The sequence below is a fragment of the Mobula birostris genome, chromosome 1 (genome assembly GCF_030028105.1).
Source record: "Mobula birostris isolate sMobBir1 chromosome 1, sMobBir1.hap1, whole genome shotgun sequence".
Taxonomy (NCBI): Eukaryota; Metazoa; Chordata; class Chondrichthyes; order Myliobatiformes; family Myliobatidae; genus Mobula; species Mobula birostris.
The window spans coordinates 87,518,092-87,546,080 of record NC_092370.1 but is presented as its reverse complement, the minus strand read 5'-3'; the positions used below and the strand labels follow the sequence as shown (position 1 = coordinate 87,546,080).

At 43.0% G+C, this 27,989-nt stretch overlaps 1 protein-coding gene across 4 annotated transcripts in view; it reads left to right on the top strand.

Annotated features, from left to right (window-relative positions):
- Positions 1–27,989, top strand: part of LOC140198013 (guanine nucleotide-binding protein G(s) subunit alpha-like) — a 385,133-nt gene that overhangs the window by 189,848 nt on the left and 167,296 nt on the right. The window lies entirely within an intron of this gene.

The following is a 27,989-nucleotide window of genomic DNA, read 5'->3' as shown; positions in this document are numbered from 1 at the left end:
AGATGCAACACAGAGCGTCATAGGAAGTCATTCCTGCCTGTGGCCATCAAACTTTACAACTCCTCCCTTGGAGGGTCAGACACCCTGAGCCAATAGGCTGGTCCTGGACTTATTTCCTAGCATAATTTACATATTACTATTTAACTATTTATGGTTTTATTACTATTTAATTATTTATGGTGCAACTGTACGAAAACCAATTTCCCCCGGGATCAATAAAGTATGACTATGACTAATAATAAATTATTAAAAAAACAAAAATGGCTGGCTTCATCAGAAAGATAAACATGTTCAATTGCACAATAGGTAACTGGGTTATATATAGTGAATGAATTGAGCTGTATTTTGAAGCAAATGAAATAGCCAGTGAAAAGCGAGTGTTCCGAGTGAAATAGGTGGAAAGGTATTCAGTTTGCTTAAAAGTTTGACTGTTCCAATCACTAGCCAGCCAAAGTGAGCTTTGCTCATATTATGAACATTTAGAACCAAAACTATTGTTGATTGCAGAACGCTTTAGAGTTGTAGAGTTATAGAAAAGTACGGCACAGAAACAGGCCCTTTGGCCCATCTAGTTCATGCTGAATCATTTAAACTGCCTATTCCCATCGACCTGCACTGGGACCTTAGCCCTCCACACCACTACTATCCATGCAGCTGTTCAAACTTTAGGTTTCATAAGTGGAATCAAAAGGAAGGGGAGTCCATTTCAGCTTATGTGGATGAATTGAAGAAATTGGCTGAGCATTGTCAGTTCAGTGGGCTTAATGATTAGATTAGATTATGAGGCACACAGTCCTCGTTTATTGTTATTTAGTAATGCATGCATTAAGAAATGATACAATGTTTTTCCGGAATGATATCACAGAAACACATGACAAACCGACTTAAAAACTGACAAAAACCGTATAATTATAACATATAGTTACAACAGTGCAAAGCAATATCGTAATTTGATAAGAACAGACCATGGGCACGGTAAAATTCTCAAAGTCTCTCGAAAGTCCCATCATCTCACGCAAACAGTAAGCCTCCAGTGCTGCAAACTTGCCGATGCAGCATCCTGGAAGCATCTGACCACAGTCCATCTGTAAACTCCGAGCCTTCGACCAGCTCTCCAAAACCGAGCGCCGAGCACCATCTCTGCCGAGCGCTTTGACCCCGGCCCCGGCAACAGGCAAAGCCGAGGATTGGGGGCCTTCCCCTCTGGAGATTCTCGATCGCACAATAGGAGCAGCAGCGAAGCGGGCATTTCAGAACTTTCTCCAGGTGTTCCTCCGTGCTTCTTCACGTCTGTCTCCATCAAATCAGGATTGTGCACGGCATCCTACTTCACAAATACGATATCATTCGGAACGACCGCGCATGCTGTGTCGTGTCGCCATCTTCTCCTCCCTCATAATGATGCAAAGAGATTGCTTAATTTTGAATCTTACAGGAGAGCATCCAAAAACAGCTCCTAACTGAAGCACAACTCACATTTAAAAGAGCCGTTCAAATTGCTGAATCAATGGAAACAGCAGCCAGAGACACAATTGAGTTGCATTCGGGAATGAAAGTGAGCGTGAGCAAAATTGCAACATCTAAACATAAGCATTCCTGGCAGACCAAATCGTGTTACTGTTGTGGCGGGGGCTCATGTACACCAGACCAATGCAAATTTCAAGGTGAAAATTTCAGAAAATGCAACAAAGTAGGACACATACAAAGACCTTGGCAGCAGACAAAAATTAATGGACTGTACAGTCTGTCTGTCTGTCCTGGTACCATATCCGATGCGGACGTTGGTGACCATGGTTTTCCATATAGATCTATCCCTCGTTCTTTGGATGACTTACATTTCCTCGATGTGTAGCCACCTGGCTAGGCTTTTGATGTACATAAGTTTTTAGTGTACATGCTCATCTTTCTGTCTGTTAATATGGTCTTCATTTTTTTGGAAAGCTTCTTTCGCCATTGCTATTCTGTATTTGATATCTGTATCGCACCTGCCATCACTTGTTATTAGGCTGCCAAGATATCTGAATTTGTTGACCTGTTTGATGTTTGTATTTCCGATCTTGATCACACATTGTGGGATGTTTGTCTTTCTGGAGATGACCATGCTTTCTGTCTTCTTGGTGTTGATTGAGAGGCCTCCGCGATTACTTTCCGCTGCCACTGTAGTGAGTAGTTCTTGAAGTTTTGTTTCTGAGTCAGCTATTAGTACAATGTTATCAGCATATCTGATGTTATTTATATTATGGCCTCCAATTGGGAATCCTTTGATGTCTTTGATACTTATCAAGATATTTTCACTATACAGGTTGAATGAGTCTGGCAAAAAGACACAACCTTGCCTGACTCATCTCATGATATTCACATACTTGCTCACTTCTTCTATTCTGATGGGTGCTGTCTGGTTCCAGTATAAGTTTCTTAAGTTTCCCATCTATGTCAAGATCTTGAAGCATTTCCAGAAGATCTTGCTGTCTGACAGTGTCAAAAGCTTTTGTATAGTCAATGAAACATAGGTAGATGTCCTTTTGTACCTGGATGGCTCGTTCACAGATCATCCGTAGCATGAAAATTGCATTTCTGGTTCCGGTGTTTTCCACAAAGCCACATTGTTCTTCACTGATTTCTGGTTTTATACAGAGACTTGCTCTCATCATGATTACTCTGAGAATAATTTTTGTCACGTGGCTCATCGGGCTTATTGTACGATGTAACCCGCATTCTGTTGCTCCCTCTTTCCTTGGAAGTGTGATGAACACTGCACAAGGAAGAGAAAAGTACCGAGTCAAGTTGCAGCTTCAGAAAGAACACTAATCTGTTGATGAAAAATCTGACAACAATGAGAGTAACACAGGACTGAGTAGCTTGAGATTTACAATGTAAAGACAAGCAATATGGCTCACATCAGAAGTGAATGGCAAATTAATTAAAATGGAATTGGACACTGACTGGGGGTGTTCCAGTCATTACACAAATTGAGTTTAAACAGCATTTCAAAGATATTGAACTGAAGCCTGCAGATATCCAACTTAGAACTTATACTGGAGAAAAGTAACTCCTATGGAAATGACATTCATAACAGTGAAATACAACAACCAACAAGCCACATTAGGCTTCTATGTGGTAAAAATCAAGTGGATCAGTGTTGTGGAGCCATAATTGGAACTTAATTGAAAATCCATCCACCATTTGAATGCCACACACCCTGCAGAAGAGTGAACCGAAAGCGAATTAAGAAAAGTGCTGGATAATGCCACAGCCGTGTTCAAGGATGGCATTGGAAAACTCAAACATATCTAGGGTAAAATAGTGTTAAATAAAATGCTACACCCAAGTTTTACAAAGTTCGTTGGGTTCCTTGTACCATCTGTGATAAAGTAACCAGTGAGGCTGAAGGAATTCTTCCCAAGGTTGAGTGGTACCCTTCGGCAATGCCAGTGGTCCCAGTAGCCAAGAAGGATGGATCTGTCAGGATCTGTGCTGATTTCAAGGTCACCATCAACCCAGTACTGAAAGTAGATCAATGTCCAGGATAGAGTGTATATTTTCAAATCTTTCTGAAAGGAAACACTTCAGCAAAGTGGACTTTGCTGAGGCCTGCCTGCAGATGGAGATGGAAGAAGAGTCCAAAGTGTTTCTCACCATAAACACTCAAAGGGCTCTGTCACTAAAATAGGCTTATTTTTGGAGTAGCATCTGTACCTGCAGTCTGTCAGAAAGCTATGGACCGGGTTCTGCAAGGCTGTCCAGGAACTCTGTTACCTGGATGACATCACTGTTACCAACGAGGATGACAAGGAACATCTCTAAAATCTCAAGATAACGTTAAAAAAATTAGAAGATTATGGGCTCAGAGCACAATGCAATAAGTGTGAATTCTTTAAACCGAGCATCACTACTGTATTCATACCATTGATGCACAAGGATTAACAAGTTTGCTGAGAAAATTCAAGCAGTGGTGGAAGCCCCAAGGCCAGAGAACGTGCCACAGCTGCAGTTCTTTTTAGGATTTGTCAATGACCGTAACAGGTTCCGTTCAGCCAAACCTGGTTACAGTGATCCACACCTTGACTGATGCAGGGTATCAACCCAAAATGCTGCCTGACCTGCTAAGTTCCTCCAACAGTTTGTTTTATTTTGCTCCAGATTTCACCATCTGCAGTCTCTTAAGCCTCTGTATTGTATTCCTCAGTTCATCGCTTGTCTGACTGTCACTGAATATTACTGGAAAAAAGAGGAGTCCTTTGTAGTTTTTTTTTAAAAAAGCACTGTAGGTTCTTTCTCTTATTCAAAGCTTGTCACTATTACTTACCCATCCTTGCTCTTGGTGGGCCTGTCAAAGGGCCAACTACATTGGAGGGTCTAACAGCACTTAATGGCCATACCAGGTATGGCCATTAATAGGATTTCCTTCCTATTAAAACAGATGAATTATCACGATAGTCCAGTAATTTAATGCTCACAGGTTCTATTCATATGAAAATCTCTGGCCTATTTGAGCTCCTCAGCTGCTGTAGTGGGATTGATGCTGGGAAAGCTCCCTTTGGAATTAGTATGGGATAAGAGCTGGGATTGTCGTGTGAGCATTGACCTTTCAGTGACTCACTGCTTCCTGGACTGGAATCTGTTGTTGACTAAATCTGGTTCATATATGAGGGCCTGGGAGATCATTGCTGTTGGTTGAAGACTAGCAATTCCCATAATTCCTCTATCGGGAACTAAATTTATCTTGGGGCTTAAATTCCTTTCTTTTAATTTGTGGTTTAGCTTGGGGGATTGTTTGTCATATTTTATTAATCATTGTTTGACAGAAATCGGGTCATTTCATTGAATTATAGAGAACCAAAACAGGCCCTTTGGACCACCTTATGCCTGCTTACACTGACCTTGCTCCATCCCATTGCATCCCTCTCAATTCCCACCAATTCTGCCAAGATTCCAGCACACCCTTACACACTATGGGCAAGTTGCAACAGCCAATTCATCTACTGACCAGCACACCTTTCAGATTCAGAAAATGTGCCAAATATACAAAGCAAATTCACAATCAATCCTCACTCACCTTAACAGGATTCCTCTAGTATTAGCCATTGCTGCTCTGGGAAAGCTGGCTGTCCACTCTATATATGCCTCTTATAATCATATTTACCTTTCTTCCCCCTCCACTCCAAAGAGAAAAGTCCTCGCTCGCCCAACCCCAAAGAAAATAACTCACTCAAGAAGAGAAAGAGAAAGTTCACAGTCATCTTGTACTGAAATCACTGTGTGAAGCCAAGATTCAATGCAAATGAAAGGCCAGGACGAGAGTCCCTCCCTGCTGCTCAGTACTGTCTGGAGCTCAGTCATTGATACAGATTTACCACCCATCCTGTCTGCCCCAGAGCTTCATGAAATGAAGTTCCCGGAATAGATCTAGAGTTGGCAAGTAACCAAAACATCGCACAAATAGAGGTCAGAAGTCCATGTGAATATCTGAAACTCATGCAAGACATTCTTAAATCAAAATGAATGAAAATCTAGGTACAATTTTTTTGCCTGGGATTCTAGCATCTGCAGTCTTGTATCTCCAAAATCTAAATCCTGTATGTTTTGCGTTTATTACTGGTGCAGAGAGAAAGTGGTGGTGAAACAAAAATACTTCAGATAGACCTGGAGCCCAGATGGCCTGTTACAGGCCTTTGTGTTCACTGTGCCCTGGGAAGAACATGGAGAGGGTGCAGAGGACTGTTCACTGAAATGTGGCCTGTAACCTTTCGGAGTGTCTTGCAGTTGGTATTGTTGCTGAGGCAGAAGATCTTGTTGAATGGTGGAGAAAGTACTAAGTAACACTACAGCACAGAAATATGCCCTTCAGCCCATCTAAACTGGTCTTCTGCTTAATCCCATCTACCTGCACCCAGCCCATGACCCTGCATACCCTCCTGATATAGGCACCATTTTGAAATATTACAATTGAACCCGCATCTATCACTTCACCACCTTCTGCTCCTTTTTCCTGTGTCTATGTCAGATATCCCATCCTGCAAAAACTCATTTCAGGGAGGTAGCACCATCAATTTGTGGGAGACTCCTGGAACTTCAGGGAGAGGTGGGATGTCTGCAATAGAGTAGCTCCTTAGCAGCTAGCCAGCTAGTTTAAATAACGTTAGCTATGCTAATAAATGAATGACACCTGTTAAACTCACCTCAACATGTCTTTTACAGTCTTAACCCACCATGGGCAATAGAAAAGTCACTGTTGCAAACAGTGCAGCGAGCAACACTGTCATTATTTTTGACCCCTATTAGGCAGGGGTACACTTTAGAGTAGTCTGGGGTGACGTACTTTTTCTTTTTTTTTTGGAACACTCTGCCATGGCGCGTGTGTGCGCTCGCGCTCATTCTTTCTTGCTCTCTCTCGTCACTTGCACGCATGCTGTCTCTCTTTCTCTATCTCTCGCTGTCTCTTGTGGTTGCTCGTGCACGCTGTCTCTCTTTCTCTCTCTTGTGGTCGCTCTTGCGCTCTCTCTTGCTTTCTCTCTCTCGCTCTCAAAAAAATTGATTTCCGTGATATTGTATATAATTTGCAGGCATCAGAGAGCCGCTATTAATATGCGGAAGACTCCCGGAACTTCCGGGAGAGGTGGGATGTCTGGTCTATGTTCTTGACTCTCTAAACAATCATCCTACACATCCTGGAAGGCGAAGGAAATTCAAAATGTTCCCAGTGACCTTCACCAATTTTAGCACCACAAATAGCAACCTGTCCAGATGCATCACAACTTGTCACAGCAATTGCTCTGCCCAAGACCACAATCAGTCAGAGGTAGTTGTAGACACAGCCCAGTTAATCACACAAATCAGCCTCCCCTCCATGCATTGTTCCCTCTAATTTGTAATGACTAGAGTTCACAAAAATCTTGTGCTGTGCAACTTTTTTCCCCTAGTGACAACAACATGTGCACACTGAAAGGGAACGTTGCGTCCATGGATTCCATCTACATTTCTGAATGCCTCACTTAGTAGTAGAAAGTCAAGTTATATCAGAACAGGCTGCTGTTGTTTTAATTAAATGCACAGATTCAAACTGGTTTTCCCAGTCATGTTCGCACTATAACAGTATGAAAGGCCTGAACAGATTAGATATGGCAAAGTTATTTCCCATGGTAGGGGAGTCTAGGACAAAAGGAAATGACTTCAGGATTGAAGGATGTCCTTTTAGAACAGAGATGCGGAGAAATTACTTTAGTCAGAGGGTGGTAAATTTGTGGAATTTGTTGCCACAAGCAGCTGTGGAGACCAAGTCATTGGGTGTATTTAAGGCAGAGATAGACAGGTTTTTGATTAGCCAGGACATCAAAGGGTATGGGGAGAAGGCAGGGGAGTGGGGATGACTGAAAGAATTGGATCAGCCCATGATTAAATGGCGGAGAAGACTTGATGGGCCAAATAGCCAACTTCTGCTCTATTATCTTAGGTTTTATGGAAAGATCTCGATGTGAATCATCATCTGCCCATTCTCTTCATGGATGCTGCCTGACTGACTGAGTTCCTCTATCATTTTGTGTGTTGCCCCAGATTCCAACACATACAGCTTCTTCAGTCTCTGTAGTGCAAATAATGATCCTAATCCTAATCGATTGTGCTGTCATAACCAGTTTGCATTTTGAAAACATGCATTAGAGTAAATTTCTCTTTTTTAAAGAAGAGCTAAAACTTTTGAAAGATTGTGGAAATGAGGGCTATGTGAACTGATGGATGTGTTGAAGCCTGGGACAGATCAGCCATGATGGTATTGAAAAGTGGGACATTCTGGAGGGTCTTGCTCCTCATTTGATACCAGAATGAAAGGGTTAACAATGAAGGGTGCTGATGGCTCTGGGCCTGTACTCACTGGAGTCTAAAAGAATAATGTGTGGGGTGGGGGAGGGTGCAATCTCATTGAAACCTGCTGAATATTGAAAGACCCAGATATTGTGGACATGGAAAGGATGTTTCCAATAGTGGGAGCCTCTAGAACCAGAGGGTACAACCAGAATAGAAAAACGTCACTTTAGAACAGAGATGAAAGGAAACTGTAGCCAGAGAGTGGTGGATTTATGGAATTCCTTGCCACATAAGGCCATGGAGAGTAGGTCATTGGGGATATTTAAAGTGGAGGTTGATAGGTTCTTAATTAGGAAAGGCATTAAAGGTTACACGATGAAGGCAGGAGAATGGGGTTGAAAGGGAAAATAAGTAATGATCGAATGGCGAAGCAAATGAATGATTTAATACTGTGCCTATGTTTCATGGTCTTTTAACCCCTAACCTCCTTAACAATCAAGAAACTATTGACTGCCAGTTTAATTACACCTACTAACGGCCTCAGGTTCACAGATTTACCATCTTCTGAGATGAAATACTTCTTCATCTCAGTTTTAAAGGAGCACTTTTTTTATTCCAAAGCTGTGCCCTCTGATCCTAGGCTCTCCTGTGAATGGAAGCGTTCTCTCAACATCCACTCTATCCGGCTATTTCAGTATTTGGTAAGTTTTATTGGGACTCTTTCTTCCTCCTGCTGAACCCCATGAAGAATAGGCTCAGTCATCAAATGATCTCTACCCATCGTGCCCTCCCCTGCTGACTCCACCTATCACTTTCAGCCCCTACCTCACGCCATGACCTCTGACCTCTAATACTTTTATCTACTGGCTGTCTTATTTTAAATCACTGTACCCAGTGTGCAATTCAATCTTTTAATACTGAGGCAAGCCTGCTCGTTCAGGGGTGGCTGATGCTCTTGAAAGTTCCACAGAAGTGAATGGGCCGCTATACCTCATCCACCACATCACCAGCAAGCAGCTGATTTGAGAAAGCCCTACAGTCCAATGCTAGTGACCTTGACTCAGCAAACAATGAACAGTTGTGGTGGTAGACCACTTGATTTGTTTATGATGTATTTTTGCTTTACATGATGAATAACACTTCTGCACCATGTGATGTGAACAGGTGAGCTAAAAATAAAACGTGGGAGCATCAGCAAAATTAGCTTTAAACACTTCAGCTATATAAAATCAAGAGATAAAGAACTTTTTTTACATTTTCAAGACAGGAAGTTTTAAAGCTTAAGTTTTAAGACAGGAAGTGACAGGTTTAAGATCTGATGCGAGAGATTTAGGAGAGCTCGGGCAGCTTGTGCAGTCACAGGGGTGGAGCTGCCATAAAGAGAGGTTAAGGTGAAGATATTGAAGCCCATTGGAGAGATGATCTTATACAGATGTTTAAGTCATGAGGAGGCATAGTCTTTTCCCCAACATCGGGAATCAAGATCTAAAGGGCATAGGTTTAAGACGAGACGAGATTTAATACGAACTTGAGGGGAACTTTTTTTTAACAGAAGTTAAGTTATCTCTATGGAATGAGCTGCCAGAAGAAGTAGTTGAGGTAGGTGTATAGTAACAAATTTTAAAAGATAGTTGGACAAGTACTTTGATTGGAAAGTTTTAGGTTTTGCACCAGATGCTGGAAAATGGGACTAGTTTGGAGAAACACTCAGTCCCCATGGACAGCTTGTCCTAAGGGCCTGTTTCCATATTGTACAACTCTACCACTCTACCACTCTCTAGTGGTATTTAAGAACTATCCAGATAAGTGCATGGATAGGAGAGCTTTAGAAAGCCATGGGCCAAATGCAGGCAGATGGAACTGAGCAACACAGTTGGCTTGGACAAGTTGGACTGAAGGGTCTGTTTTCAAGCTGTGTGAGTCTATGACTAAGTTCACAGGATTTCACAGAAGTTGATATGGACCACTAGTCCATGCTGACGGTTAGTCATGGAGTAGTACGTAGTACAGCATGGAGTGTTGAGACTGAGGGGAGACATTATTGAAGTTTATAAGATTGAGAGGCATGGATATTCTGAACAATTGGTATCTTTTTACCTCCAGGTTTAATTTTCTAATACTGGGTGGCATGCATTAAAGGTGAGAAGGGATAAGCTCAAAGGAGTGGGCAAGTTTTTTTACACAGAATGGTGAGTGCCTGGAATGAACTGCCAGGGGTGGTGGTGGAAGCAGATATGATAGAGGCATTTAAGAACCTCTTAGATAGGCACATGAATGTGCAGGGAATGGAGGGATACGGATCCTGTGTTGGCTGAAGGAATTACATCATCAGGTTAATTAGTTCGACACAGTATTATGGGCCGAAGTACCTATTCCTGTGATGTACTCCTCTACGTTCTGTGAAACAGGCCCTTCAGGCCCATTTCATCTATGTCAAACAGGTCCATGTTTGGCCCAAATCCTTCTAATTCCCTCCTATGCTTGCTTATCCAAATGTCTTTCTGTTTTTGTTCCACTCAAGCCTTCTCCTAAATCTATCAGATTAACTACATTCCCCCAGTGACCCCCCCCACCCCCATCCCCATGTTTTTACAGCCTCCTTGTAACTATATCCATACTGTTTCTGGTTTTGTATAGTTCTATATGCTCTGCACCCTTTAGGTTAAAAAAAAAAATCTGAATTCTTTATTGGGTTTTTTGATGATTAAGTTGTTCTGATTGCTTTTAAAAGCAAAAAATGGAAAGTGCTGGAAATGTAAAATGAATATTGAGCTAGTACAAGCTGGAAAGAGACAGCGGTGATGTTGCCAGGATTTGAGGGACTGAGGTACAGAAAGATGCTGAACAGGTTCTAACATTTTTCATTGGAGCATAGAGGAATTGAGGAGGGGCAGTGTTTATTTAGAGGTATAAAATTATAGATAGATATACTTTATTGATCCAGAAGGAAATTGGATTTCATTACAGCCACACCAACCAAGAATAGAGCATAAATATAGCAATACAAAAACCACAAACAAACAACAAAATGCAAACTATGCCAGATGGAAATAAGTCCAGGACCAGTCTATTGGCTCAGGGTGTCTGACCCTCCACGGGAGGAGCTGCAAAGTTCGATGGCCACAGGCAGGAACGACCTCCCGTGCCGCCCAGTGTTGTATCTCAGTGGAATATGGCCGAAGTCCAACAGTAAAAAGTTCAATATCCGGTCTACAAACACGTTCCTCGATCGTAATATGACCCGGATTGCACCATATGTTATTAACAAGAACAGTAAGCACCCAACTCCTTTGCGCTTACCGCTCTCAGTGCACTTCCGGCCAGCCCGAACGGTCTGGAAGCCATCCATGGAAAAGTTTTGATGGAGGTTTTGAGGAGTGTAGATAGGGTGAATGCACAAGGTCTTTTTCACCAGAACTGGTGAATCAAGAAATAGAGGGCAGAGGTTTAAGGTGAGATGGGTGAGATTTAATAGGAACTTGAGGGGCAACTTTTTACACAGAATGTGGTCAGTATATGGAATGAGCTGCAAGATGAACTGGATGAATCAGGTACATTAACAATGATTAAATGACACTTGGACATGTACTCGGATAGGAAACGTTTAGAGGGATATAGGTCAAACACTGACAAATAGAGCTAGCATAGATGGGGCTTTTGGTCAGCATAGGCCAATTGGCTGAAGGGCCTGTTTGTGTTCTCTGAACAGATCAGGCAGTATATAGAAAAAGAAAAATAGAATTCCTGCTTCAGGTCAAAATCACTTCATCATTAGACATCAGATATAGGAGCAGAATTGAACCATTCAGCCTATTGGGTCTGCTCTTCAGTTCTGCAACAGAGTTCCACCTTCCCACTGCTCTTTGGTGTATTGATTGTAAAGAACTATGAACTTCCTGATAGATAACCCTCCAATCCTTGTTCACCAGTCTCTTCTCCTCATTTCCTTGTTTGCATGTCATCACATTTCTTTGGTGTCAGGCACAACTTCTTGTGATCAGTTAGCAGTAGGGTGTAGCTAAACATCGTTACACCCATCGTATAATTTTACAAAGATTTATCTCTAGATGAGAGTTGGGTTGACTATTTGTTTTTGGTTAGAAAGCAGCAGTTTGTTCCTCAGTGTGTTTGAACGCTGGTGCCACAACTAGAACTGTGACTGTGGCCTGGGTTTCAGGTTTCATTTTTGAATAGAGAGCAACTTTGGCACCACTCTATTGTGCAGATCAGTTTTTTTCCAAGCTATAGTCTTCTGTGGGGATTGCAACAATTCAAAATCCATCAACATGGAAGATAGAAGCAAGAGTAGGCCATTTTGCACTTCAAGTCTGTTGCACCATTCAACACCATCTTGGGAGATCCTCTATTTTAATATCCCGTTCCTGTTTCTTCCCCATGTCTCTTGATCACTTTGGCATTAAGAAAAAAATCTACCTCCTTCATAAATATATTTAATGTTTTGCCCTCTAGTGCTGTTTGTGGTAAGGAACTGCACAGGTCTAGATTAAGAATTTATTGTATGATCTCAGTTGTGTGTAACTATAGTCCCAATGCTGGACTCTTCAAGAACATCCTCGCAGTATCTAGTATATCGATCTTGTCAGAATCTTACACATTTCTGTGAGTCCACCACCCACTCTTCTAAACTCTTAAACACAACCCAGTCCAATATGAATTCCATCCTCCCTTCCTTCTCTTCCTCGCACCTGACGAAAGCAGGCAACATACTCAAGGACTCTTCCCAGCCTGATCAATCTCTTTTCTCCCCCCCGCCATGGGGCAGAAGATACTAAAGCTTGACTGCACATAGCACCAGACTCAAGGTCAGATTCTGTCCCCCTATTATAAGACTATTGAATGGACCTCTTATCCAATAAAGATGAACTCCTCATCTCTCAATGGTGTTACCATTTCAGAGGACTTGTCCTGGGCCCAGTACATAAGTACAATTATGAATAAAGCCAGCAGCACTTCCACTTCCTTCAGAGTTTGCAAAGATTCAGCGTGGCATCTAAAACTTTGACAAACTTCTAGAGGTGTGTGGTTGAGAGTATATGGACTGGCTGCAACGCAGCCTGGTATGGAAACACCAATCCCCTTGAATGAAAATCCTACAAAAAGTAGTCCATCACTGGTAAAGCCTCCCCCATCATTGAGCAATCTACATGGAGCATTTTCACAGGAAAGCAGCATCCGTCATTGGGTAATCCCACCACCCAGGTCATGCTCCTTTCTCACTGCTGCCATCAGGAAGAAGGTACAAGCTCTTGAGCTAAAAGGGATAGCTTCACTCAATTTAACTCGCCCCATCACTGAAATGTATCCATAACCTATGGACTCACTTTCAAGGACTTTTCATCTCATTTCTCAATATTTATTGTTTGTTTGTTTGTTTATTACTATTTATTTATTTTTGCATTTGCATAGTTTGTTGTCTTTTGCACACTAGTTGTAAACCCAGTTAGTGTAGTCTTTCATTGATTTTATAATGGTGTTTGTATCTATTGAGAATGCCAGCAAGAAAATAAATCTTGGGGTGTGTATATTGAGATATATGTACTTTGATAATAAATTTACTTTGAACTTTGTACCTTTATCGTGGCCTTTGCACCTTGTTTGTCTCTGTAACTGCAACACTATATTCTTCATTCTGGTTTTTATTAACTTTTTTTTACCTCAGTGTACTTCTGTAAAGAATAATCGGTTTGGGTGGCCTGTAAACAAGCTTTTCACTGTATCTCAGTACGGTGACTATCATAAGCCAACTACAGGTAGACGTGGGTGGTGAAGATGATGCTTGGCCTTCATTCATCAGGGCATTGAGTATAGGAGTTGTAATCGTTTCAGTTAGAAGAGATGTTGCTGAATCCGCACCTGGAGTTTTGTGCATAGTTTTCATTACCCCTTTCTAGGAAAGACGTTATTAAGTTGGAAAAGCTGCAAAGAGGACCAGAGTTATAGACATAAAAGTTGCTGGTGAACGCAGCAGGCCAGGCAGCATCTCTAGGAAGAGGTGCAGTCGATGTTTCAGGCTGAGACCCTTCGGACTGACAAAGGGTCTCAGCCTGAAACGTCGACTGCACCTCTTCCTAGAGATGCTGCCTGGCCTGCTGCGTTCACCAGCAACTTTTATGTGTGTTGCTTGAATTTCCAGCATCTGCAGAACTCCTGTTGTTTCCAGAGTTATAGAGATGGGTTGGATAACCTAAGACAATATTCATTGGATCTTATAGAGGTGTATAAAATTATGAGGGGCATAAATAGGGCGCATAGTCTTTTTCCCAGGGAAGGGGAAACAAAAAAAACTGGAGAGCACAGATTTAGGGTCAGGGGGGAAAAATTTTAAAGTGACCCGAGGGGCAATTTCTTCACACAGAGTGCGGTGTATATATGGACCGAGCTACCTAGTACGGTAACGTTTAGGACAGGTACGTGCATAGGAAAGATTTAAAGGGCACCGGCCAAACGTGAGCAAATGGACTAACTTATATGGGCAACTTGATCGGCATGGATGAGTTGGGCTGAAGGGTGTGTTTCCATGATCTATTGCAACATGACTGACTCTAGCTGGCTGTAGTTTTTCAAACCCTTATTAAGTAGAGTATGAGAAAAAATAATCAGCCTGGGTAAAGGCAGCAGAAAGTTCCATCCCAGATGCATTGCTTGACTTCAGTATTTGAAATTATAGTGGTTGCTTTACAGAGACCCATACATAAGAAAAGACATATTTTTGTTCTATTAATAAGTCATGAAGATGAAGGCAAATCAATCCTTTCTTGTTGAATTGGATTTGATTGGAAATAATCCAGCTTGATCTTGCTCTCGAGGGAACTGGAAGTAATATAGAGGTGATGATAAATCCTCTGTAGCTCTACTTAGACCATATTTAGAAAACTTTGCTCTGGGTAGCACGACTCAGGAAGGAAATTTTGGCTTTGGAGATGCTCCAGAAGGACTTAAGCTATGACCTAATATGCCAGTAAACTGGCCTCTGATATATAGATTAAGGCACAGTGTAATTGAGAAGTTTAAGATAATTGCAGGAATTCATGTGGTGCATGGAAAGCTTTTTATTTGAGAGTGAAATCATGTGGACCTTGCTGGCAATCCTGGTATTAAATGTTCATTTCCAATTGCCCCCTAACCAAAGAGACATTTAACATAGCTACGTGTGGAGTAATATTATAGTCTAGAACAGATAAAGAAAAAATATACACCTCCCCAAGGGCCACTGGCAGACCACATATGTTTTCAGAAAGGTTTTATAGATATCATTATAATAACTGGCAGTTTAATTCCAGGTTTATTGAATTTCTTGAACTTAAGTTCTGTTGGCAGTTATGCTCAGGTTTGATCTCATGTTTCCAGATCAGTTGTCCAGGCTTTGAGTCAGTAATTGAATGCCTTCAGCCATCATACCTCTAAATGCAGTTGGTAGAGTTATAAACTAAACCTTCTCACAGCAGATCTTCAGCAGTAGCTCCAATGGTCAGGGGACATGTTCTACCCTACATCTATAAAGTCATCAGGCATCCCTGCTTTGGAAAATGTTTATAACTTTTTGGAAAATCTTTTCATCCTAGTTCAAACTTAATGTCTTGTAATCTTCAGCTGCGGCTATACAAAATTCAGTTTTGGGCACATCATTAGAAAGGATCTGTTTACCTTGGAGAGAGTGCAGCTTGGAATCAAATAAAATACAGAATAAAACCTGGGATCTAAAGAGTAATTTAAGAGAGTTAGCAGAAATTGGGATTATATTTCCTGGATTTCAGAAGGTCAGAATCAGAATTACGTTTATTATCTCTGACATACAGTATGTTGTGAAATTTGTGGTTGTGTAACGGTGCAGTGCAAGACAGAAAAATTACTATAAGTTGCCAAAAAAAGTGCAAAGGCAGGGAATAAGGAGGTAGTGTTTATGGATTCAAGGACTTTTCAGAAACCTGATGGCAGCGGAGATGAAACCGTTCCTGAATTGTTTAGTGGTACTCTTCAGGCACCTGTACCTCCTCCCTGATGGCAGTAGTGAGAAAAGGGCATGTCTCAGATGGTGAGGGTCCTTAATATTGGATACCTCCTCCTTGAGGCACACCTAGAAACATAGAAAACCTACAGCACAATACAGGCCCTTCGGCCCTCAAAGTTGTGCCAAACATGTCCCTACCTTAGAAATTACTAGGGTTACCCATAGCCCTCTATTTTTCTAAGCTTTATGTACCTATCCAAAAGTCTCTTAAAAGACGCTATGGTATCTGCCTCTACCACCATCACCGGCACTCCCCACTCTCTGCATAAAATAACTTACCCCTGACACTTCTTAAAGGTGTCCTCAACGGTGGGGCAGCTTGTGTCCGTGATGGAACTGGCGGAGTTGACTACCCTTCACAGCCTCTTTGGATTCTGGGGATTGGAGCCTCCGTAACTGGTGAGAATGCAACCGGTCAGAATGTACTCTAGAGTATATACGTAGACATTTGTAAGAGTCTTTGGTGACATACCAAATCTCCTCAAACTCCTAACAAAATAGAACCACTGGTGTGTCTTTGTGATTGCATCAATACACTGGGCCCAGGACAAATCAAGCTAGATAGGTCTGGGAGGGAATGCGCCCTCTCTACTTTTAGGAGGTTGCAGAGTGAGTAATGACCAATCACTGTCTTTGGCCACAGTACTGCCTCCTGCTCCTGTTGGCACTCCGATTATACAAGGAAGTTTCCAAACTAGAGCCAGTTCCAAGCTCACAGGCAAGAAGAATTCTCGCCTGGCCTGGTGAAGCTCCCAGGATTGTTCAGTGTTTGAAAGACAGCGAGATATGGTGCAGAATTAGACCTTTCAGCCTATCACGTCTACCCGCCATTTGATCATGGCTGATTTACTTTCCCTCTCAACACCATTTTCCTGCCTCCCCCCCTCAACCTTATTAATCTAGAACCTATCAAACTCTGCTTTAAATACTCCCAGTGACTTGCCCTCCACAGTCATCTGTGCGAATGAATTCTGCAGATTTACCACCCTCTGGCTAAAGAAACTCCCCCTCATCTCTGTTCTAATGAGACGTCATTCTATTCTTTGGGCTGTGCCCTCTGGTCGCAGATTCTCCCATTACTGAGAACATCCTCTTGATGTCCACTCTATCAAGGCCTTTCAATATTCAGTTTCTATGAAATCCCGCTCCCACTTATTCTTCTAAACTTCAACGAGTGCAGGCCCAGAGTTCCTGATACATTAACCCTTTCATTCCAAGGATAATTTTTGTGAATCCTCTCCAATGCCAGTGCTTCCTTCCTCAGATATGGAGCCCAAACTGCTTGCAGTACTCCTAGTGAGGTCTAACTGATGCCTTAAAGCCACAGCGTCATATCATTGCTATTACCTCCCTGGTTTTATGTTCTAGTCATCTCAAAATGAATGCTAACATTGTATTTGCCTTCCTTATTACTGACTCAACCTACAAGTTGATCTTTAGAGAACCCTGCAGTAAGACTCCCACATCCCTTTGCAACTCCAATTTCTGAATTGTTCGGAAGAGAGTCTATGCCACCCAACCTGATTGAACAGCCAGAAACAAATGGTTTCAGAGGGTACGGAAGATGTGGACAGCACAGCCTCCCAGAACTTCCTGTCCTTTGCGGTGGAAGATTTAGATGACAGCAAGAAAAAGTGCAGTGCAGGTAAATGATAAAGTGCAGGATCATAGCAAGGTAGACTACGAGGCCAGTAGTGCATCTTATTGTACAAGAGATACATTCAGGAGTCTGATAACTGTATGACAGAAGCTGTCCTCAAACTTGGTGGTATTTGCTTTCAGCCTTCTGCCTGATGGGAGAAGAGAGAATGTCTGTGCAGGTGGGGTCTTTGATTATGCTAGCTGCTTCACCAAGGCAGTATAGGCAGAGCTCGTAGAGGGAAGGCTGGTTCCTGTGATGGGCTGAGTTGTGTTCACAACTCTCTACAGTTTCTTGCGGTCACATGCAGTGCATTTTTGTCCAGGCATAGGGCATCGGTAAAAATTGTTAAGAGTTGACGGGGACGTGCCGAATTTCTTTAGCCCCCTGAAGAAGTGAATGAGAGCCAGCAGGGTCTATCGGAGGCAGAGCATGTGTGCTGAGGTACAGGATTGGCGGGTGGTGGGTGCAGCGTCTGCAGAGAAATGATGCTGTCCCACCCATACCCTTCAGATAGGAAAGGGATGCATTGCTGGGCAGAGCTCCAAGTGAACCTGCCAGTCTCTGGAACCCACACTTGGGGCCTAACAGGACAGATAATTTCCATCAATTAGCTAACGTGTGAGTATGTCATTATGAAGCTAAGCACTGCAGAACGAGAGGGGAAGTATTTGTGGGGGAACTCTGTAATTGCTTCACATGACTTTTTTTAAATGTTAGTTATTTGGAGATACAGCATGGAATAGGCCCTTCCAGCCCAACAAGCCGCACCACCCAGCAACCCTCCGATTTAACCCTAGCCTAATCACAGAACAACTTACAATGACCAAATAGCTTACTAACCAGAGGGCTGGGCTGGGTTGAGCTGAGCATATCTGGGAGCAGAGAGCAGACTCCACTGAGTCAGAGGGACCAACTGACAGCCACTCTTCCCGTGCCTCTCCTGTCACAGCTGAACCTGTCTTCCTCAGTCTCACCTGCAGGAGCTTGCACCTTCTTCCAAGTAGACGTACAGAAGCATGTGCTTATTTCCAATGTACAGACAGTTCAGATTATGAGCGGTTGTTTGCTAAGTGTTCATTAGTTCTATTTCCAACTCTCAAACCATTCAAGTTACATTTGTTCATTTCTGACTTGCAGGCAGTTCTCAGGAACAGGACCCTGGCATAACCTGGCCACCCCATTGAAGCTAGTATTGTCACCCTAAAACCCTAATGCTTAATGTACTCTGAATGTGAATCAGGATAATGCCTCTGATATATAAAAAAAAATTGAAAGAGAACTTGTCGAACAGTTAGGTATTTGTGCCACTCGTCAGAATTTGAAGACCTGTGTGTCCAAAATACATTATATGTCCATGGAATCATTTTGCTAAGCCTCTCTGCTAATCCACTTGTCTCCCCTCTTCTAGGACCCGCCTCTTATAATGAAGATTATATTCATCCTTGTTAAAAGCTCTATAAGTGTTAACTTCTGTCCTGATGCAGGGGTTGACCCAAAACATCAACAATTCCTTCTCCCCGCCCACCCCCCACTCCTCCTTGCCCCCCTCCCAACCACCAGGAGACTCTGGTCGACCCACTGAGTCCCTCCAGCAGATTGGTGGTTGTTCCAGATTCTGGCTTCTGCAGTTTTTTTGTATTTCCAATGCAATTAGACAGCTGATGTATAGAGTTATAAATGGAATGAAGGACCCCCATCACCCAGAACATGCCCTTTTCTCATTGCTAAAATCAGGGAAGCAGATGGAGGAGGCTGAAGGCACACACTCAACAATTCAGGAACAGCTTCTTCCCCTCTGCCATGTGATTCCTGACTAGACATTGAACCCATGAACACTACCTCACTAATTCTGTTTTCTATATTTATCTTTGATGTATGTGTGTGTGTGTATATATATATATACACACACACATATATATAAAAACATACACACACACACACACACACACACAGTGGCTTGCAAAAGTTTGGGCACCCCGGTTTCTTTTTTTTTTGTCCTCGATTAGGTGTTCACTTACCATCAAATTTATTTCCACTTCTCTTCCAGGAGTGACATGCTCAAAGAAGTTCTACTTCTCTCTCCAGAGGGATTTCTGTCTCTCTCTTTTACCTCTTACTACCATTTTTCTCTTTCTTTTGTAGGAGTAGGTAAGGTAATTAGTAAGCTTGGGTATTCAGTAAGAAACCCTCAGCAACTGTTTCATCAGCATTTGATATATAAAAGAAGTCTGGTCACAGTCTTGTAACAGTGGGATAGAATCTGTACTTGAGTTTCACTATACAATGCTAATTTAAACTAAATCTCTTCTGCCTGCGTGTGATCCTTATCCCTTCATTCTCTGCATATTCATCTCTCTATCTAAAAGTGTCTTGAATGCCAGTATTGTATCTGCAATAGAACAATCCCATTTCCCACTAATTTCCTTTGCTTCCCAGTCTTCCCCAGCCCTTCAGCTATGACCAGCTTCTGCCGCTCACCTATATATTAGGGGCAATTTGCAGTTGCCAGTTAGCCTACAACTGGCAGGTCTTCAGGGTGTGGTAGTTTTTGAGCACCCAGAAGAAAGGCATGTGTTCATTGACAGAACATGCAAACTCTAGAGGTCAGGATTGGACTTGGGTCATGGGTGCTCAACTCACTGTGCCACCCAGAAGCATGAGGAGATTTGAAAGCGAGGATGAGAGACTTCTGCAAGATGGAAAACCTTTTGCTGCTTTAAACTGTAGCATCAACTGGACATCACTCATGCTCCTGACACAACATGATGTAGGAGGTTCTGCCTCCAAGTGATCTTCCGTGGGATGTTTAGATGACTCTTTTCTTTGTGATTTCAAGTGATTGAAAGTCACATGGAATAGGCCCTTCAAGGCACACTGCCCAGCAACCCACCTATTTAACCGTACCCTAATCGTGGGGCATTTTGCGATGACCTATTAACCTACTAACTGGTACGTCTTTGGACAGAGGGAGGAAACTGGAACACCTGGAGGAAATCCATGCTGGCAAGGGGGAAGCGTACAAACTCCTTACTGGCAGCTGCGGGAATTGAACCCGGGTCACTGGAACTGTAAAGCGTTGTGCTAACCTGTACACAACTGTGAACATACCGATTTTTAAACCGGAATTATTCTCTGATAGAAATAATTCTGTCACATCATAAACATAAATATTCTGGGTTTTTGTTCAGTTAAAACATTTTTATTTAAAATATGCATGAATATCATAATGTGAACATCTTGTAAAGAGATTAGCTTACCTTGGAAACCATGTGATTCACTGCAGACAAATAGCATTGAATTGGATAGTTCTTGAAATGAATGGTTGTAAAGTGTTAAAAGGAACTGAAGTTTCATGTGAGGTGTTGCATTTTGGGAAGACAAATCACAGTGAATGGTAGGGTCCTGGAAGTGTTGTAGATCAAAGGGACTTAGGACTACAAGTACATGGTTACCTGAAAGTGGTATCACGTGTGGACAGAGAGATGAAGAAGGCTTTTAGCACACAGGCCTCCATCAGTCAGGGCACCAAGTAAAGAAGTTGGTTTGTTATGTTGCAGTTGTACATGACATTGTGAAGCCTCATTTGGAATATTGTGTTCAGGTTTGGTCACACTTCTTTAGGATAGATGCTGTTAATCTGGTCAGATTTTAGAAAGGACTTGTGAGGAAGTTGCCAGGACTGGAAGGACTGAGTTACCGAAAGGCTAGGGCTTAATTCATTGCAGTTTAGGAGAATAAGGGGTGATCTTATAGAGATATATCAAATCATGAGTGTTTAAAGATGGGGTGAATACACACGTCCTCTTTCCCCAATTTGGAGAATCAAGAACATAGGGTACATCAGTTTAAGGTGAGAGGGGAAAGATTTATATCAAACCCAGGCATTCAGACCAATACGGGCTACAAGTCCTCCCTGCCTGTCAATGACAGTGATGCCTCTCTTCCTGATGTTGAATGTTGTTTACAATTGGTTTTCTGTACAGAACAATGTGCCTGCAAGGAAGGTCCCACTTCCCTCTGAAGAGCAGGCATTCTTATCTGGTGGCAGCTGATTTTTCGGGAAGATCCCAGCCTGCGTGTTAAGCTGACAACATACCTGGTCGAGTGCTGAGGGACTGTGCAGCTCAGTTAACAGAGGTTACAACCGGCATCATCCACATCTCTCTGGAACATTCTATTGTCCCCACAGGATTCAAAGCGGTCACCATCATCCTGGTGCCCAAGAGGGCCACAGCAACCTGCCTTAATGACTACCATCCAGTGGCTCTGACCTCAGCAATAATGAAGTGCTTTGAGCGGCTGGTTATGGAGCGGATTAAATCCCATCTTCCTGCTACATTGGACCCTTTCCTGTTCGCTTATCACTCAAATCAATCCGTTGATGATGCCGTAGTCTCTGAGCTCCTCTGTCCTGTCCCACCTAGAAAATACTCCAGGATGCTATTTATCAACTTCAGCTCAGCATTTAATACAATCATCCCTTAGAGGCTGGTAGGTAATCTGTCCTCATTGGGTCTCAACTGGATCTTAGACCTCTTGACAAAAAAGCCAGTCAGTACGTGTTGGCAAAAAAATTCCTAGCTCCATCTTGCTGAGGGCTGCATTTCACAATGCTGACGCATGACTGCATTGCTAGATCCCATTCAAACTGAATCAACAAGTTCGCTGATGACACAACATTGGCTGGCCACATCATCAACAACAACAACAGGGCGGTGTACAGAGAGGGGGTAGAGTGGCTGTTAGAATGATGTGAGCACAACAACTTGAGTCTCAACATGAACAAGACCAAAGTGATGACAGTGGACTTTAGGAAGGTGTAGACTGACCGCTCTTCACTGTACGCACATGGCTCCTCTGTGCAGATAGTTAGGAGCACCACGTCTGGTCAAGAAAGCACAGCAGTATCTCCACTTCCTGAGGAAGTTGAAGTGCGTGAGGCCCCCCATTCCCCCATTCTTACCACTTTTTACTGGAGCATCACTGAGAGCATCCTGACCAGCTGCATCGCCATCTGATATGGGAATTGCAAGGCATCTGACTGCACGTCCCTATTAAGGATTATAAGGACTGCTGACAGAATTAGTAGGGTCTCTCTGCTACCCTTCAGAGATCTTTACATACACAGGGTCCTTAGCATTGTCAATGGTCCTTCCCATCCTTCAAACATCCTCCCTGACCCCCTACCATCAAACATAAAGTACCATAGCACTTGAGAAGAACTGTTAGGTTGGGAAACAGCTTCTTCCCCCAGGCTGTAAGACACTGAACTTCCTGCCACCACCCTGGTCTCATCACGTATGAAGCGCCAGTAGTGTTATACTGTTTACTTTTTAAACATGTGTCTTAAATGAACTTTATTATTAATTTATTTGTGGTGATATTACTTTGTGTTATGTGCATGAGTTATATGTACTGTAGTGTGCACCTTGTTTCGTTTGGCGGTATACATGAGTATGGTTGGCAATAAACTGAACTTAAACTTGCATCAAGAAGGTGGTATGTACATGGAATAAACTGCTGGAGGAAATGGTAGCGGCATGTACAATAACAACACTTGGACAGATACATGGAGAGGAAAGAAGTAGAAGCATATGGACAAATGCAGGGAAATGGGACTAGCTTAGCTGGGTGTGCTGGTTAGCATGGACCTCTTGGGTCATAGGGCCAGTTTCCCTGCTGTATGACTTTATGACTATATAAAGAGACTGATCTCATTATATCAGTAGTTGCTCTATGTTTTTCACACAAATTATGTTAAATAATCTCATGACCGCACAGGTTCATTTATTAGTCATGATTTTTCTCATCATTAAGTTGGATTAAGGCAGCACTGAGGGTTTGTCTTTCTTGAACAAGGGGAGAAGCTTCCTGTTTATTTTATCCGGTCCTTATTAGCAGACCAAACGGCCAGTGGAAGCAGGCTCAGTTGTGGTTTTCAAAGGAGCACTGGGAAACGAACTTGAAGGGGAGAAAATGGGCAACCTTGGAGATAAAAGCGGGGGAATGGAGCACGTTGGATGGTACATGCAAACAGGCACAGTGGGCCAGTGGTCTGCTGTGTTTGGTGATCCTGAGATGTTATACTTACTGTCATAGAGTCATAGAAAAGTACAGCACAGAAAAAGGCCCTTTGGCCCATCTAGTCCATGGCAAACTCTTTAAGCTGCCTACTCCCTTCAACCTGTACTGGGACCATAGCCCTCCATACCACTATCATCTATTTACCTATCCAGATGACTTTTAAATGTTGAAATCGAGCCAGTATAGAAACATAGAAACATAGAAAATAGGTGCAGGAGTAGGCCATTCGGCCCTTCGAGCCTGCACCGCCATTCAGTATGATCATGGCTGATCATCCAACTCAGAACCCTGTACCAGCCTTCCCCCCATACCCCCTGATCCCTTTAGCCACAAGGGCCATATCTAACTCCCTCTTAAATATAGCCAATGAACTGGCCTCAACTGTATGCACCACTTGTGCTGGCAGTTCGTTGCACACTGTGACAGCTCTCTGAGGGAAGAAGTTTCCACTACTGTTCCCCTTAAACGTTTCATCTTTCACCCTTAACCCATGACGTCTAACTGTAGTCCCACACAGCCCCAGTGGAAAAAGACAACAAACACCTCCTCCTCTGTAATCTATACAGGGTCCATGAAGTTCATGTTTTTTTGCCTCAGTTTTATACGCTGTCCCCATCTCCTGAGTAAATACAGATGCAAAAGATGCATTTAAGTTCTCCCCCATCTCTTTAGGCTCCACACATGGATTGCCATTCTGATCTTCTAGTGGGCCAATTTTGTCCCTTGAGATCTGTTTGCTCATAACATATCTGTAGAACCTCTTAGGATACTACTTCACTTTGTTTGCTAAGGCAACTTCATGCCTTCTTTTAGCCTCCTGATTTCCTCCTTAAGTGTTCTCTTGCATTTTTTATACTCCATAAGTATCTCATTTGATCTTACCTGCCTATACTTGCTATGCACTTTCTTTTTTTTCCCTCAACCAGAGCCTTAATATCGCTTTGAAAACCAAGGTTCCCGAGACCTGTTATCTTTACCTTTTATTCTGATAGGCATGTACAACTTCTGTACTTTCAAAATTTCACTTTTGAAGGGCTCCTGCTTACCAAGTACACCTTTGACAGAAAACAGCCTGCCCCAATCCATACTTGCTGATCCTTTCTGATACTATCAAGATTGGCCTTTCTCCAATTTAGAATCCCAACCCACAAACCAAACATATCTTCTTGCATATTTACTTAGAAACAAATGGAAATATGAACACTAGATGCCTAGTATTCGTTGGGAGAGAGTACTGACTAAGGAAACTTTCCTGAACACATTGAACAACTCTTTCCCATCCAGCCCTTTTACAAAATTTCACGTCACACGCCAGTGATAATAAATCTGATTCTGATATGCGAGTCCTAGTCAATATGTGGAAACTTAAAACCACCTATTATAACAACCTTATGTTTCTTGCAACAATCTGCAATCTCTCTACAAATTTGTTCCTACGAATCCCGCGGACTTTTGTGTGGTCTGCAATATAGCTCCATGAGTGAGGTCAAACCTTTCTTATTCCACAGTTCTACCTACAATGCCTGACTAGACAAATCCTTTAGTCTTCCTGACTGAGCACTTCTGTGGCATTTTCCCTGACTAGTAACACCATCCCTCCTCCTCTAATCTCTCCCACTCTGTCACGTCTAAAGCAACAGAACCTCAGAATACTGAGCTGCCAGTCCTGTCCCTCCTACAACCAAGTTTCACTAATGGCTATAATATCTGTGTGCTACAATACCCATATGGCTACAATTCCATGTGTTGATCCATGCCCTGAGCTTATCTGCCTTTCCTACGATACTTCTTGTATTGAAATATGCAGCTCAGGACATTAGTCGTTCCATGCTCAACCTTTTGATTCCTTCGTTTGTCTGAGGTCGTCACAACGTCTCTCTCCACAACATCTTCACACTATCTGTTCTGGCACTCTGGTTCCCATCCACTGCAACTCCAGGTTAAAACCCCCTGTGCAGCACTAGCAAACCTTCCCGCTAGGATATTAGTCCCCTTCCAGTTCAGGTGTAAACCGTCCCTTCTGTACAGGTCCCACCTTCCTTGAAAGAGAGCCCAATGATACAAAACCTGACGCCCTACCTCCTACACCAACTCCTTAGCCATGTGTTAAACTGTATGATGTTCTTATTTCTGGCCTCACTATCCATGGCACAGGTAGCAATCCTGAGATCTCAGCCTTACAGATCCTGCCCTTTAACTTAGTACCTAACTCCCTGAACTTACTTTGCAGAACCCTGCCCCCCCACTCTTCCTACTTTCGTCATTGGTACCTACATGGACCACAACCTCCGGCTGTTCACCCTCCCACTTTAGAATGACGAGGCTCAATCTGAGATGTCCCAGACCCCGACACCTGGGAGGCAACATACCATCCAGGAACCTGGTTCTCATCCACAGAGTTTCCTTTCTGTTTCCTAACTAATGAATCTCCTATCACCACAGCTCACCTCTTCTTCCGCCTTCCCTTCTGAGTCACAGAGCCAGATTTTAATTTGTTCTTGCCGATCAAACCTGACTGCTGATTGGCCACTGCTCAAAACACCAACTGCCGCAAGTGGATGCCTTTTCTACTTGATCGGCGAAGCAGAGCGAGCTTCGTCTTCTCACACTTAGGGCCTCCAATTGACAGCTGCTGACAACAGCTTCTGATAGTTCACAGCTTACTTCTAGGATCATCCAAATTTACCAGCTGTGAGCCGGTCAAAGTGAAAATCCTGTCTTTTCTGTCAGAAGACATGGGAACAGAGTTAGGCCATTCAGCCCATTGATTCCGTTCAATAATTCCATCAAGGGGAGGGGGGGAGGGAGGGAATGTCGACTCAGACCATGAGAGGCCAGCGTCAGGCATTTTCATGCCTTACAAGGCACAGATTGGAAGTCTGTGTGGGGTGCAACTCCTTGCACAGACACTAGAGCAATGTGTGATTAAGTGCCTTGCTCAAGGACACAAACACGCTGCCACAGCTGAAGCTCGAACTAGCGACCTTGAAATCACTAGGCGAACACCTTAACCACTTGGCCATGTGCCCACCATCGAGGCTGGTTTATTATCCCCCTCAACCCCTTTCTCCTGCTTTCTCCCCAAAATCTTAGATATTCTTAAGAACCTACCAACTTCTACTTAAATTACAGAAGACCATAAGACACAGGAGCAGAATTGAACTTGTGGAAATTAAGAATCTTTAACAATAAAATGCATGAGTTTTGTTTTTGGGATGTGATTGGGAGCAACTGGTAAAAGGTAAAATTCATGTTTTTTTTCCTCTGTTCACATGTTCAAGTTTTCTACAAAAATTCAGTGCCAGTATGTGGAAGATTCTGTATCACCATTGATTTACTAATGATACAGAAGGAAAGACATTAGCTTCGTGACCACTGCCAGTCTGAAAGTGGTCACACAGAATACATTTCAATAGAGTGTGATTTTAAATGAGTGCTAAATTTGGAAACTTGATCTGCTTTACAATTCGATACAGAGGGGGAAGGAGTGCTACACTGTAGAGAGAGCATACAGCACTACTGCACAGAAATAAGCCCTTCAGCCCACAATGCCTCTGCTGAACTCAATGCCAAATTAAACTAATTTTCTTCTGACTGTACATGATCCATATCCATCAGCTTCCTGCATACTGATGTATCTATTTAAATCCTGTTGAATGTCACTATTGTGTCTGCATCCACTCCTGTCTCTGGCAGTACCTATCACTCTCTGTGTGAGAAAAATTGCCCCGCATATTTCCTTTAAACTTACCCCCTCCCCCACTATAAATGCATGTTCACTGGCATTTGACGTTTCTACCGTGGGAAAAGGATTTGACTCTATCCTATCTGTGCCTCTCATAATTTTATAAACTTGCATCAGGCTCCCCTCCCCCCCCCCCACTGCCTCTGATGCTCCAGAGAAACCAACCCGAGTCTCTCCAAACCCACCTCTTAGCTACCCTCCAATCCAATCTAGTTGGGCACGTGGCCAAGTGGTTAAGGCGTTCGTCTAGTGATCTGAAGGTCGCTCGTTCGACCCTCAACTGTGGCAGCGCGTTTGTGTCCTTGAGCAAGGCACTTAACCACACATTGCTCTAGTGTCTATGCGAGGAGTGGCGCCCCACACAGACTTCCAATCTGCTCCTTGTAAGGCATGAAAATGTCCGACGCAGGCCTCTCGTGGTCTGAGTTGACGTTCCCCCTAATCCAGTCAGCATCCTGGTGAACCTCTTCTGTACCTTTTCCAGAGCCTCCATGTTCCTCCTGTAATGGGGTGACCGGAATTTCACACAGTACTCCAAAGTGATACAGCAGCAATATGACTTCTTTACTCTTGTCCACTCTGCCCACACCTATGACAGCAAGCATGCCATTCGCTTTCATTACCAGCACATCTACTTGTGAGGACACTTTCAGGAAACTATGGACTTGGATCCAAAATTCCCCTGTACA